General features: G+C 41.3%; 1 protein-coding gene across 3 annotated transcripts in view; it reads right to left on the bottom strand.

The window, feature by feature from the left end:
* The window catches only part of Urgcp (upregulator of cell proliferation), a 39,906-nt gene that overhangs the window by 24,040 nt on the left and 260 nt on the right, over nt 1-15,606 (bottom strand). Inside the window, exon 1 of one of the 3 annotated variants that reach the window (XM_004839944.4) lies at nt 15,426-15,587. The exons of 1 other annotated variant lie outside the window; for it this stretch is intronic. The gene's annotated coding sequence lies outside the window, so the exon portion shown is untranslated. Of the gene's footprint in view, nt 1-15,425; nt 15,588-15,606 lie in introns of those variants that run through there. One more of the 3 variants, XM_004839945.4, reaches the window with a different exon arrangement.

Below are 15,606 nucleotides of genomic sequence, written 5' to 3'. Positions count from 1 at the left end.
TTTTTGTGATAGGGTCTTGCTGTGTAGTTCATGCTGGCCTTGAACTTGTGGTGATCCTCCTGCTTCAGCTTCCTGAGTGCTAGGGTTACAGGTGTGCACCACCACACCTCACATGTCAAGCCATGTTTCTAAGAATTGAATTTCTAGGTCAATACTATATCAGTATTTTAAGGCTTTTCAGATAATCTGTACACATATATCAAACATACATGTATACCCAGACACATTTATACATAACATACATGTATACAGACACAAATAACATACATATTTTGACCTCCCAGCACAATCATCAACCCTGAATGATAGTGGCAATTTTCCAAATGTTCTGTATAAATTTTACTATTTAAAAAAAATCAATGCCAATTTCAATTCTCCATAGAAACATGAAGAAACAACCAAGCAACACTCAAACAAAACAAAACAAGCTATCTAAAAAGGCAGGAAGAGCTGGGCATGGTGGTGCACACCTGTACTCCCAGCACTTGGGAGGCTGAGGTAGGAGGATTGTCCCAAGTTCAAGGCCAGCCTGAGCCACACAGTGAGAAGCTGTCTCAAAATTGACACAAAACGAAAAACCAAAAAAAACGGCAGGAAAGTTTTCTAGCACTCTAGCAATAGAGTGGTGCCAGACGTAGTCGCGGGGAGGGAGCAACCTATTTTGCTTTTCCCCTCATTTGCCTCCTTGAATTGCAAGGAGCAGAGTGGACCTTGTTTGCACACTACCTGCCATACAGAGTGGTAAAAGGAGCCCTTTAGGTGGAAATAAAAGGATCCTCACAGCCATATGATGTAAAGTTCTCCAGTAACAGTAAGTACACAGGCAATCAACATGTTTTGTTCTGAGACAGGGTCTTGATATGTCCTTCAGACTGACCTTGAACTCACTATGGAGCCCAGCCTGGCCTCGAACTCCATAGCAATCTCCTGCCTCTGCCTCCCAGATGCTGGGATTACAGGCATGTGCCACCATACCTGGCTACATGGGCAAATGTAAAATCCGGTATTGTAATTTTGGTTTGTAACTCCCCTTTTTATTATCAACAGGACTTAGAAGACAAAAGCATAAAAATTATTATAAATTTTATATCTATTGAGTATACAATATATAGCAATATAATTTGTGACATCATTAATATGCAAGTGACAGAACTGTATGACTAGAGGTTTGGGTTTTTTTTTGGTACCGGGGATCAAACTCGGCACCTTGGGTTTGTATAGCAGGTGTCAAAACCACTGAGCTAAATCCCCGGCTCTGAGTAGAGTTTTTGTATATAATTAAAACTGGCATCAATTCAAGTTAGATTGTTGTAACTTTTGGATGGTATATATGCTCCCCATGGTAACCACAAAGTAACTATATCTGGGGAACACACAGAAAAGTATACATAAGAAGGGAATCACTATAAAAAATCAACTAAACTCAAAAGAAGGCAATAATGGAAAAAATGAGGCACACACACACAAAAGCTGTAAAAAATACAAAAATAGCCAGGTACAGAGTGGCACATGCCTCTAATCCTAGCTACTCAGGAAACTGAGACAGAAGGATCACAAGTTCAAGGACAGTTTAAGTAATTTAAAAGAGCTGAGGATGTAGCTCAATGGTGCCCCTAGAGTCGATCCTCAGCACTACCAAAAAAACCAAAAACCAAATACCTAAAACTAAAAAATTAACAGCAAAATGGTAGTAGTAAGTTCCTTCTTAGTAATTATTTTGTTATTTATTTTTTAGACAGGTTCTTGCCATGTTGCCCAGCTTGGCCTCAAACTCCTGGACTCAAGTGATCCATCTCAGCCTCCCAAGTATCTGGGACTAGTGGCATGCACCACCTTGAACCTAGTGTGGTAATTACTTTAAATGTACATGAATGACTAGTCAGGCATGGTGGTGAATGCCTGTAATTGCAGCACTCAGGAGGTGGAGGCAGGAGGATTACTGCGAGTTCAAGGCCAGCCCAGCCTACAAAGTGAGTTCAAGGACAGCCTGAATGACACAGTGAGAGCCTGTCTCCGAAATAAATAAATACATATGAATTAAACTATCTAAACAAAAGGCAGAGACTGACAAAATGTATTTTTAAAAAGTGCAATTTAAGGGCCAGGGATTTAGCTCAGTGGTTTCACCTCCTGCTGTGCAAGCCTAAGGACCTGAGTTCCATCCCTGGTACCAAAAAAAAAAAAAAAAAGTGCAATTCAAATATATGCTGTCTACAAGAGATCCTTTGATCTAAAGACATAAACAGACTGAAACAGGAGTACATAAAAAGACATTCTATGCAAATAGTAACTAAAGAAGACCTGAGTTGGCTATTCTAATATTCAGACAAAATAGATTGTATTTGTTTATTAGTTTGCTTGTTTGTTTTTTGAGACAAGGTCTCCCTTTGTAGTTCAGGTTGGCCTTGAACTCACAGTAATCCTCCTGCCTCAGCCTCCCCCATGCTGGGATTATAGGTGTGCACCACCACCCCCAGCTAGATTTAATTTTAAAATTGTGAAAAAGGTCAATTCACCAGCAAACTATAACTGTTATAAATTCATATGCACCAAATAAAAAACTCCCAAAATATATGAAAGGCAAACATTGACAGAACTGAAAAACAGATACTTCTGCAGTCATAGTTGGAAACTTTAATACCTCATTTTTTTTTTTTAGTTTCTTTTTTTTTTTGTATATCCTTTTATTGGTACATTTTAGGTGTACAGCATAATGACATTCATCATTGGAGATATGCACCTTTACATACTCTCTTGGTTCTTATTTTTCCTCCTTCGCCTACTCTCCCTTCAACCCCTCCATGCCTCCCTATTTACAAAGACTTTGTTTCCATTTTTTCATTTTCTCATATTAATTCATTTTCAATAATAGACAGGAAAACCAGACCAAAGATCAAAATAAATTGAACCTAACAGAAATACACATAATACTCTAGTGAATAACAGAGTACATATTATTTCCTAGTACATACGGTCAATAATTTTTAAATAAGTTATCTTCTCATCACAATGGGATGAAACTATACATCAAAAACAGAAAGGGGCTGGGGATTTAGCTCAGAGGTTCCGCTGCCTGCCTTGCAAGCACAAGGTCCTGAGTTCGATCTCTGGTACCAAAAAAAAAAAAAAAAAAACCAACCAGAAAGAAAACTCACCAGGTTTAGTGGTTTACATCCTTTACAAATATTAATTCCTGTAATCCCAGCTACTTGAGGCAGGAGGATCACAAGTTAGAGACCAGCATGGGCAAATTAGTGAGGCTCTGTCTCAAAAGAAAAGGATGGGGGATGCAGCTCAGTGGTAGAGTGCTGGCCTAGCATGTACAAGGCCCTGGGTTCAGTTCCTAGGGCTGAAAAACAACAAACTAAAAGGAAACCTGGATAACTCATAAATATGTGGAAGCTAAAACAACCAATGAATGGAAGTGCATAAAAAGGAAGTTTTAAAAATACCTTGAAAAAAATACAGTATACCAAAATTTGATTCTTTTTTTTTGGTAACGGGGATCGAACTTGGGTCCTTGTGCTTGTGAGACAAGCGGTGGAACCACTGAGCTAAATCCCCAGCCCTAAAATTTCTGGAATGTAACAAAGTCAGTATAAAGAGGAAAATTTATACTTGTAATGCCTACACTAAAAAAGAGAAAGCTGTCAAATCAGTGCCCTAACTCTATGCCTTAAGAAAAAAGAAAATGAAAAAAAAAAAAAAAAGAAGAGTAAACTAAACCCAAAGCTAGCAAAAGTAAGGAAATAATAAAGATTAGATAAAAATAAAGAATAAAAACACAATGGAGAGCCAGGAATTTAGCTCAGTGGCTCCATGCCTGCCTTGCAAGTGCAAGGCCATGAGTTCTATCCCTGGTATGGGTGGGGGTGCACAATGGAGAGCCAGGCATAGTGTTGTTTCATGCCTATAATCCCAGCTACTTGGAGGCTGAGGGAAGAGGATCACAAGTTAGAGGCCAGCCTGGGCAACTCAATGAGACCCTTTCTCATAATAAAATTTTAAAAGGGCTAAGGCTGTAGCTCAATAGAACAGCTCTTTTCTAGCATTTCTGAGACCCTGGGTTCACAGTCTAGTAACACACACACACACACACACACACACACACACACACACAAATGATAACAAGTATGGGCTAGGATGTGGAGAAAAGAAAACCCTTGCATACTATTAGTAGGAATATAAATTAGTACAGTCATTATTGGAAACAATATGGAATATATTGGAAAGAAAATATTCAAAAAGAACTACTATATGCTCCAGCAATTCCACTCCCAGGTATACATGAAAGGAAACAGGGATGAGGGTATATATAGCTCAGTGGTAGAGCATGAGGCCCTGGGTTTGATCCCTAGCACTGAAAACAAAACAAAGAACCAAAAAAGCCAAAGATTAACACAGGAATTGATTTCAGAATGTTTGAAGAGTTATCTACAATCTCATATGTATTGCAGCATTATTCACAATAATTGTCTCTCAGTGGATAAATGGATAAAGAATATGCAGTGTACATGCACAGTGGAATACTATTCACCCTTTAAAGGGGGGGAGTTCCCTGTCATTTGTACAATATGAATGACCCTGGAGGACATTATATGAAGTGAAATAACCCAAGCACAAAAAGACAAATAAATACCACATGATTTCTCTCATGTAAACTGTAAAAAAGTTGAACTCAAAGGTAAAAAGGAGATGGCAGTTACTGGGACTGAGTTTGGGGAGAAGCTGGAGAGATGTTGATCAAAGGATACAGACTTGCAGTTAGATAGGATGAGTAAATTCAGATCTACTGCACGACAAGTAACAGTAGTTAATAACAACCTCTGTATTTTAAAAATTGCTAAAGGTAAAGTTTAAGTATTCTCATAACAAAAATAAATGTGATGATATATATGTTAATTACTTGAGCTAGTCCACACTACATATATAGTTCCTGGTGTATAAGATACATATGTATAATTTTTGTCAATTTTTTAAAGATTTCACTTAAACCAGGCATGATGGTACATTCCTATAATCCCAGCAACTCTGGAAGCTGGGGCAGAGGATAGAAAGTTTGAGGCTAGCCTGGACAACTTAGTGGGACCCTACCTCAAAATTTAAAAAATAAAATTAAAAGGTCTCAGGGGCCAGGGATTTAGCTCAGTGGTTTCGCCACCTGCTGCGCAAGCACAAGCACTTGAGTTCGATCCCCAGTACCAAAAAAAAAAAAAGGTCTCAGTTCAATCTCTAGTACCACCACCACCACCACCAAAATTTAATTTAGAAACATTACATAACATTTTAAATATATATGGAATTTGAAAAAAATTATGAGAACACTATTTTTTTTTTGAGGACACTATTAATAGCTGTGCACCCATAAACTGGAGACCCTAAATGAATGACCATTTCTAGGAAGTAAAAAACCTGAATCACAAAGAAATAAAAATCTTGATAGGTCTGTAACAAGAACACACCTACACTTCTTATGTTGAAACCCGTACTCCTAATATGTCTGTATTGGGAGACAGGGCCTTTAGGGAGGTAAAGGGGTTAAATAAGATCCTAAGAACCGGGCTCTAGTCTGGTTAGACTGGTGTCCTATGTTAGAAGAGAAAGAGACACTAGAGAGAAAGAGAGAAGGGTCCTTTCCACTCCCTCCCCCATGCTTGCACAAGAAGAGGTCCCATGAGGACACAGGGAGAAGGAACTGTCTACAAGCCAGGGACAGAGGCCTCACCAGAAATGAAACCTGACAGCACCTTGATCTTGGAGCTGCAGCCTCCAGAATAGTGAGAAGATAAAGTTCTGTTGTTTATGCCACCCAGCACGTTGTATGCTATGACAATGCCAACAGACTAACAATGGATGAGCCTAAGTGAGACTGCTGGCACAAAAGGGCAGAAACAGCCCAAATGTTTATTGATGGACAAATAAATAAACAAAATGTGTTGGGCCGGGGATTTAGCTCAGTGGTTTTGCTGCCTGCTGTTCAAGCGCAAGGACTCGAGTTCAATCCCCAGTACCAAAAAACCAAACCAAACCAAAACAAAATGTGGTATATACATACAACGGAATGTTGTTCAGACACAGCTCAAAAGAACTGACACAAGACTGGGGATGTAGCTCAGTGGCACAGTGCCTGCCTGGCAAGCTTGAGGCCTTGAGTTGAGTTGAGTTCAATTCCCGGTTAAAAAAAAAAAAAAGGAGCTGAGGATGCAGCTCAGTGGTAGTCTCCTAGCATGAAGGTGAATCCCCACCATCACAACCAAAGACATATAAACAACCACTATCTTTAAATTTTATCTCAGTAAGTACAAAATAAAGAATGGGCTGTTGTCAGGGTAATGTAAATTAACTTATTACAAATAAGATCTTAATTTGCCTTTTTCTAGTTTAAGTTCTTCTCACTTAAAAGTTGGTTACCCTTTTTTTTGAGACAGGGTCTCACTATGTAGTTCAGACTGGCCCTGAACTATGTAGCCCAGGCTAGCCTCAAACTCACACTCTTGGCAATCCTCCTGCCTCAGCCTCCCAAGTACTGGAATAACAGATGTGTGCCACCACGCCTGGCTACCTTTGCTCAAATCTGCCTTTGAACTTGCTAATGAATTTTTCATTTGTTATTGTACTTTTCAGCTCCAGAATTATTTTTTATTTATTTTGAGGTTTTCTCTACAGATACTGTCATTCTGTTCATACATTTCTTAATTTTCTCTAGATTTTTTTTTTTTTGGTACTGGGGATCAAACTCGGGACCTTGTGCTTGACAGCCAGGTGGTGGAACCACTGAGCTAAATCCCTGGCCCTAGATTGTTTTTTGAGACAGGGTCTTTCTATGTAGCCCAGGCTGGCCTCAAACTCATGATGACTCTCCTGCCTCAGCCTCCCGAATGCTGAGGTTATAGGGTATACCACCACGCCCGGCCTCAATTCTTTTTCTGAGACAGTTTCTTAATTTTTCTCCCATTGAATAGGCTGTTTTCCTGTTTCTTTGAATGCCTTGTGGATTTTTTATTGAAAAAAGAAAAAAATTTTTTCTGAGAAAGGATCTTGCAGATAGCTCAGTTGGTTAGAAATTATTTTAAGGCAGTTGGACAGGGCTGGGCCCTCAGCATAAAAAAACAACTGAGGCACATTCACTGGTTAGTGTTACAAAAAGAGAAACCTATTACACTTACTCACTTCCCCTACAGAAGAATAGCAGTGATTGATATTCTAAATAGACATCAATCTCCCTAGGCCACTTCCTTTCCAGAAATTCCTTGTACATGACATTTTTTCCCCGTTTGATCCCTATTTAATCAATATTACCTAGGTGACTGTACTTGCAATATTATTGGTTGATCATGGTTTTGTCCCACCTCATGCCCACCTTGTAATTTTCCATTGGGTCTTCTAATTTTGCCCCAATTTGTACCCTCTTCACCTCTTGGGGTGGGTGGGCCACTCACTTTCTGGTCCCCTTCTGTCTGTCTTAGCCAGAAGCTATCTTTCTCTCAATAAATGTTTCCTACTCTTAACCTCTGTCGTTCCTAGAATTCATTCTTTGATTTTAGAGAACATGAACTTGAATTTGGGATATCTAGCAGGTTAGGAGTTATATTTCCCTTATTTGGATTATTTTTGCTTATTTGAATTCCATTTTTGGATGACTTGGTGCCCTGTATCAGTTTAGCCTGGCCTTAGTGCAGGACAGGCTTCTTATTTCCCAGGCTCGCTCTTGCACGCTGAGTGCAAGTCGCTCCTGGTGTGCAGTACAACTGTCTGTCTCAGGGCTGGGAGTAGGGAAAGAGCTGATGCTATGTGAAGAGCTAAAATTCACAATTAACTGTGATTTTCCATCTAAGCCTTCTCCTGAGAACTCCAAGTCTTCATCTGACAGATTCTGCCAGTACTGTTGTCTAGATGTGAGGACAGAATGTTAGGGTTTCCTATTCCCCAACTTTCCCAGAAACCTGTAATTCTTTTTTCATATTCCTGAAATCCACTTGCTACTGTCGTACTAAGGATATCTGCAGCTATATTCATGAGACAGTATCACAGCTTTCTTTGGGGAAAGGTGGCCTTTTGTGGTTTGGTATCAGGATAATATGGCCTCACAAACTCGAAATAGGACAGAAATCCTCATGGGAGGAAGGAGGGAAGGAGGTTCTCAGGCCTTAATCAATGACCTTGCTACCCACTAAATGTGGAGACGTATCTTTTTCCATATCATCCCTTGCTAACAATGAATAGAAAGTGCCCTCCCCTCATCCCCTAATCTTTCTTTTTGGTACTGAGAATTGAACTCTGGACGTTGTGCTTTCGAGGCAGGCGGCAGAACCACTGAGCTAAATCCCCAGCATCATCCGCTAATCTTTATGTAAGGACCAAGGGGCACTGTAAAGGGTGGGGAATGATGTCTCCCAGGACAAGAATAGCTGCAGATCCACACTTTATATTAAGAGGAAATCCCCTAAAACACGAGGAAAACTCTCAAAAGAATGCCATACCCACGACCCAGTGGAAAATTACCAGCCCCTAGCTCACCCTAGTGCTGCTATAAAGGCTAGTTCCTTTCACTTGTTAACAGGCCAGTCTGATTTTCTCCATCAGATTTGAACCTCCTTCACTTCCTCTTCCTTTCAAGCTTAGGTCCCTTCCCCACTTTCTCTTCCTTCTCAATTACAGCTTTTTGCTAGCTTGGCATGGTAGCATACGCCTGTATTCCCAGCACTCAGGAAGGCTGAGGCAGTTCGAGGCCAGCCTGGACAACTTAGTGGCTTAGTGAGACCTTGTCTCAAAATAACAACAACAACAACAAAAAAAGGTCTAGAGATGTAGCTCAGTGTGAAGGCCCTGGGTTCAATCCATAGTATAGGGTGAGTGGATGGTGGGAGCTTTTTGCCTACCTATAAATTTGTGCTGCTGCCTCAGTTTTAATTTCTACTATCACTGAATTAAGTTCCCGTACACATCCTCTTTCAAATGAGTTGGGAGGGCTGGGGGTTTACTTTAGTGGTGCCGTACCTGCCTCACAAGCTCAAGGTCCTGAGTTTGATCCCCAGTACCAGGAAAAGAAAAATGAGTATCAAAGTGAACTGGGAACCTTTTTCCTATCATCTGGAAGATTTGTGCAGAATCTCCCCTGCTCCCGGTATTGGGGATTAAACTCAGGACCTTGGACTTGCAAGGCAGGCGTGGCACCACTAAGCTAAATTCCCAGCCCCCAGAAATTTTTTTTTTTTTTGGTACAGGGGAATGAACTTGTGACCTTGCACTTGCAGGGCAGGTGGCGAAACCTCTGAGCTAAATCCCTGGCGCCCCCAGAATTATTTTTTAACTGAGTATGGTAGCACACATCTGTGATCCCAGTACTTGGGAGGCTGAGGCAAGGGTCACTGCTATCCTTGTTCAAGGAGTTCAAGGCTATCCTTGGCTACATAGTGAGTTCAAGGACTACATTGCAAGACCCCGTCTCAAAAACAAAAAAAACTCAATTTTTCTTTAAATGTAAGGTAGAATTCTCCACTGGAAACATCTGGATATTATTTTAGCTTTTAGAGTTACAGGAATTTGGCTGGTTGTGGTGCCGCATGCCTTTAACCCCAGCATTCTGGGAGGCTGAGGCAGAAGGATCACAAGTTTGAACCAAGCCTGAGCAACTCACCAATTTAGTAAGACTCTGCCTCAAAATAAAAAGCCTGGGAATGTAGCTCTGTGTGAAGGCCCTGGGTTCAATGCCTAGCGCCAGGAAAAAAAAAAAAAAGTTACAGGGTTCTACCAATGATCTATTTTTTTTTGTACTGGGAATCGAACTCGGGACCTTACGCTTGCAAGGCAGGCGGTGGAACCACTGAGCTAAATCCCCGGCCCAGTCTATCCATTTCTGATTCACATATCTTTCAGTTCTGTTATTTGACACATACGCATTTAGAATTTCTAGGCCTTCTTGGTAGACAATCCTTTTACCAAAATGTAATGGCCCTCTCTATTCCTGGTAATTTTTTTTTCCAGTACAGTACTAGAGATTGAACTCAAAGAGTTCTCAGCCCTTTTTTGAGACAAGAACTATGTAGTCCAGAGGGCCCTGAACCTGCTAAAATCCCCAGGCTCTTGATCTTGTGATCATCCTAGTTCAGCCTCCCAAGTGCTGAGAGTACAGTTGTGTGCCACAACACCAGCTTCTGTCTCCTTTTTGACTTTCCAGTGATTCGCTTGTGCTTTTTATTTTATTTCTATCTTATAGACTTATGTGTATGTGGTTATGCTTTTGAATGTTTCTACATGTATAGTCTTAGTGGCTGCTCTAGGTGTCACATTATACATAGCTTATCACGTCCACTGGAACTGACATTACAACAGTTTGAGTGAAGTGTAAACACTTTACTATCCTTGAAGTCCTTTAGCCTCTGTCATGCATGACATAATTATCTTATTTCTCCCACATATTGACAGCCACATTAGACAATAATTTTTGCTTCAGTTGTCAAATTTAGTAAACTAAAGAAGAAAATTCCATTGTGTTTATCCATATTTTTATTCTTTCTTCCTTCCTAATGTTCTAAGATTCCTTCCTTTATTATTTCCTTTGCATTTCAAGAACTTATTTCATCAGTTTTTTAGGGTGAATTTGTTGATGAAAAATCTCATCAGTTTTCCCTCACCTAAGAATATCCTGCTTTCTAATTTATTTTCTGAGTTTTGCTGTTGAGATAGGGTCTCACTATGTAGTTCAGGCTAGCCTCAAACTCACAGCAACCCTCCTGCCTCTGCCTCCTGAGTGCTGGGACTAGAGACACGCAAAACCATGCCCAGCTCTACTTTATTTTCTGAAGAATACTTTTACTGGACAGAAAATTAACTTTTATTGCGTTCAGCTTTTAAAAAATGTTATTCCAGGGCCAGGGATCTAGCTCAGTGGTTTCGCCGCCTGCTGTGCAAGCGCAAGGACCCGAGTTCTATCCCCGGTACCAAAAAAAAAATGTTATTCCACTTTATCTTGGCCTGTAACTTGAGCTGACTTTGCCTTATAAGTCTTAGTTGTTATTTTCACGATTTTTTCTAACTTTTTCAGAATTTTGACTATTTATTATTTTTTGGGGGGGGGCTACCAGGGATCGAACTCAGGACCTTACACTTGCCAGGCAGGTGCAGCCCCACTGAGCTACATCCCTGGCCCCTCAGAGTTTTGACTATGATGCACCTTGACATGGACTTCTTTAGGTTTACCCTACATGTGGTTGGCTCAGCTTCTTTAGGTTTATGTCTACGTTTATGTCTTTTGCCATCCAGTTCTGCACCTGCTTCTTTTTCCTGTACTGGGGATTGACCCAGAGCCTCCACACTGAGTTGTATTTGTTTTGTCTGAGACAGTCTCACTCAATTGCCAAGTTGCCAGGCTGTGCTTGAACTTGGAGTCCTTCTACCTCAGCCTCTGCATTCTGGGATTACAGGCATGAGCCACCATGCCTGGCTTCCATCCAGCCCTTCTTTACATCTTGATTTCTTTGCTGAGATTTTTTAATTTCTCATTTCTTTCAAAGTATGTCCGCAATTGTTCTCTGAAGTATTTTTATGATGCTTCCTTTTAAATCTTTGTCAAATAATTCTAACCTCTGTGTTTTGTTTGTTTGTGTTTTTGAGACAGGGTCTTGCTATGTAGTTCAGGCTGTTCTTGAACTCACCATGTAGCCCAGGCTGGCCTTGAACTTGTAGCCATTCTCCTGCCTCAGCCTCCCATGTGCTGGGATTACAGGCGTGTGCTACTGAGCCAGCCTCTGTGTCATTTCTGATGTGAGGTCTATTGGTTATCCATCTTACTCAAGTTGAGAGATCCTTAGAATGAATGATTTTCAATTATATCATGGATATTTTTGTGTATTAGGTTAGGAGATTCTGGATCTTATTCACATCTTCCATTTTGTAGGCCTTCTCTCGTATACCAGAGGAATAAATGCCTCAGCCCATAACTGCCAAATGAGAGTAAAGTCCAACACCCAGTCAGGGAGAAGGATGAACACCTTGTAACTGCCTCCCAGGTGGCTTGCATGGAGCATGAGAGAGGGCGGGCATCAATCTCACTGGGTGGGAATGGCAATCTCAGCTGCATTGGCCTTTTCTGACACCACCTCATCTCTACACAACATAGCTGCTGTGGAAGTCCTCTCCACTAAACCTTTTCTTTTTCTTTTTTGGTACCAGAGATCAAACTCAGGACCTTGTGCTTTTGAGGCAGGCAGCAGAACCACTGAACTAAATCCCCAGCCCCTCCACTAAACCTTTTTTGATAAGGATGGGGCCCATCTTGTTCCATGGTGTTGGCCAGAGTAATATTTCTGAGTTTATCATACTACTAGGTTGTTCCTTTTCAGGTCCTTTGGCTAGAAAGAGCAAGCTATCTCAGGGCTCCTCCCCTACCACCCTTACTCTCAACTGTGTTCCCACATTGCTGCCTCTTTAGCACCCAGAGAAAATGAGATGAAAACTTGGGTACTCATTGCCAAGTCATTCTGTTTCCAAGTCCCTCTGCCAATCCAACTTCTTTCCACATTTCACTTTTTAATATTTTGATGAAGCCCAATTTATTGCTTTTTCTTTTAGAATTGGTGTTTTTTATGTTGTATTTAAGATATCAAATCCAAGGTCACTAAGACTTTCTCTTTTGCTTTTTTCCCTAAAAGTTTTATTGTTTTGATCTAATTTGATAATAGGTCTATGATCCTTGTATTGTTAGCTTTTCCACTGCTAGGACAAAATACCGGACAAACACAATTTTGGCTCACAGTTTCCAAGGTTTCAGTCCATGGCTGGCTTGCTCCCACAAAGAAACATCATGACAAAAGGGCCTGACAGAGGGAAGCTGCTCATTCCAGGACAGCCAGGGAGAAAGGGGCCAGGGAGCAGATACAGTCCTCAAGGTCGTACTCTCACCTGACCCACCCAAACATTCCACAAGCGTGCTTTCCCAGTCTCCTAGAAATCCCTCAGGCCAATCAAGTTGACATGATTAACCATCACAATTTCTTTTCTTTTTATTTTGTGGTGCTGGGAATGAGAATCAGAGCCTCGTGTATGTTAGGCAAGCATTGAGCTACAGCCCCAGCCATGTAAGTTCTAACTGTTTGTTGCTAGTACACAGAAGAAATACAATTAATGCTGTACAACAATCTTACATCTGTAACTCTGTAACCTACTAGGCTTTTTGCAGTTTCAGATTTCTATACAGACGATCATGGCATGCACAAATAAAAAACAACTGTCTTTCCAATCTGTCTTTTATTCCTTTTCCTTTCCTTATAGCAATGGCCACAACATCCAATTCAGTGCTGAATGTTGAATAGTAGTGAGAGTAAACTGGCCTTATTCCTGATCTTACATGGAGACAACATTTAGACCTTCACCATTATTATGAAGTGAATGTTTACAATTTGTATGCTGAAGCCCTAACCCCCTCAGTGTGATTGTATCTGGAGATAGGATTTCTTTTTTTTTCCTTTTTTTTTGGTACCAGGGATCCAACTCAGGTCCTTGGGCTTGCAAGGCAGGCAGCTGAAACACTGAGCTAATTCCCTGGCCCTGGAGACAGGATTTCTAAGGAGGTAATTGAGGTTAAGTAAGGTCACAGAGTAGGGCTGTGACCCAATAAGATTAATGTCTACATACTATAAGGCGCAAGATAAAACACCCTATGTAACATTATACTCCACTTAACAATTTGCCTTTCACAAAGGTATATCAGCAGCTATGTACAGAGTCATCCATCCCTCAGGGTCCATGGGACCTGCTATTCCTGGATGCTCAAGTCCCTTCTATAAGGTAGCACATTTGCATATAACCTATGCACAACCACTGGTGCACACTTCGAATCCTCTCTAAATCAAAATACCTAATACGATGTAAATGGCATGTAAACAGTTATTACACTGCATTATTTGGAAATAATGGCAAGAAATATCTACATATTTTCAACAGAGATAGTTTTTTTCTCTGATATTTTCACATTGTGATCGGTTGAAATGATGGATGTGGAACCCATGAATATGGAGAGCTGATGATACTAGGATTAAGCAGAGAAATAAATATATTGTGAATAATGAAAGCTAGAGTTTTTACCCTTGAACAAAGAGTTACATTATAGGGCCGGGGATTTAGCTCAGTGGTTTCGCCGCCTGCTGTGCAAGTGCAAGGACCCAAGTTCGATCCCCGGTACCAAAAAAACAAAAAGAGTTACATTATAAATAAGGAAAGAAGTGAAAAATTAGACCTGTAATGTTGGGTTACAATCAGAAAATTTAAAAACTCATGACTATATAACTGAGATTGCAAAGTCTAAGCTGAGAAGGTAAGTACAAAGTGGAATGCTAAAATTGATTCTGGAAAAAAAATATAATTGATTCTGGATCAGAAAGAGAAATTCGCTGGACAATTAGCAAAACTTTCCGAGCACTTTTTCCATGAGAAGACAGCCATTAAGTGACATGGAGAGGGATGGCCAATGAACTAACAGGAATTTCTGTTATTACTTTCTTCTGAACCAGGGTCTCACTCCGTTGCCCAGGCTGGGGATTCTTCTGCCTCAGCTCCGGAGTAGCTGGGATTACAAGCATGTGCCGCTTCACCTGATAATTTGTGCTGTGACAACCAAGGGAAGGTGCTTTATTGTCCAGTGCTTGACTTTGGAAGGTTCTTTGGGAGGGAGGGCACCAAGATGGAGAGCAGGCAGCCAAGAGTAAAGGAATGTAAACGGGAGAACTGAAAGAAATCCTTTACAATCAGCTAGGCTGGAGGTTACAGAGGAGGAGAAAAAGCTGGAGGATACTAGATCCTGAAGGGCTCGGATGACCCTGAATGTATTCTTATAGGCCATAGGGCTCTCTTGAATAGTTTTGGGGAAAAGATGAGGCTTGGTACGATTTACATTTTAAAGTACAGTTCACGAAGTTGTGTGGAGGACAGACTGGGGACAGGAAAGAATGGAAGCCAGAGACTTTATGTCCTGACACACATAGAGGTGACCTGTGTCCTACTTGTCAGCAACAATCCCAGATTACACCTTTGACCCTGGAGTAATTGCAGCAGCACCCCCTCTTATGCTCCTAGGTGTCTAACATCAACAGAACTTTCACAATTCTTCCCATTACTATGTGAGTTACACTGATACTGTATATTGTATTCTATTTCATTTTATAAAATGTTAGTTGCAACCCGTTAAACTGATGTTGTGACACACTGGTTCATAACTACGATTTGAAAACTGACCTAGATACCGCCCAGGTTCTGGGGAAAAGGGAAGGAGACGGAGAATTAATGGGTGGTATGCGGTTTCAGGCCGCCGTTGTGCAGACGTAGCTCTGCTGGCCCCTGCACATAGCCGTGTCCGCTTACTACGTACATCTGCCCAGAAGAGCTGCGACCCTCTGACAGTAATGCACATATAAAAGCGTAGGTATACTCACAGGGCTGGGAACCACTACCCTCAGGAGTTACGTGACAGCCTGGGGAGGAGCCCGCACGGGGACTGGGTGCATAGCGGGTGACGGCCCGCGGGTTCCCGGAGCGTCACTGTGCTCGGCCTTGGCTGACCTCAGGCCAGAGCAGCGGAGCCGGCGCGACAGCCCCACCGTGCCCCGCGGTGCG

Source organism: Heterocephalus glaber, unplaced genomic scaffold, assembly GCF_053883595.1.
Source record: "Heterocephalus glaber isolate CG9 unplaced genomic scaffold, H.glaber_assembly_v1.0 deba00001610, whole genome shotgun sequence".
Classification (NCBI taxonomy): domain Eukaryota; kingdom Metazoa; phylum Chordata; class Mammalia; order Rodentia; family Bathyergidae; genus Heterocephalus; species Heterocephalus glaber.
The sequence above is the reverse complement of the archived record's forward strand: the minus strand, read 5'-3'. Positions and strand labels throughout refer to the sequence as shown.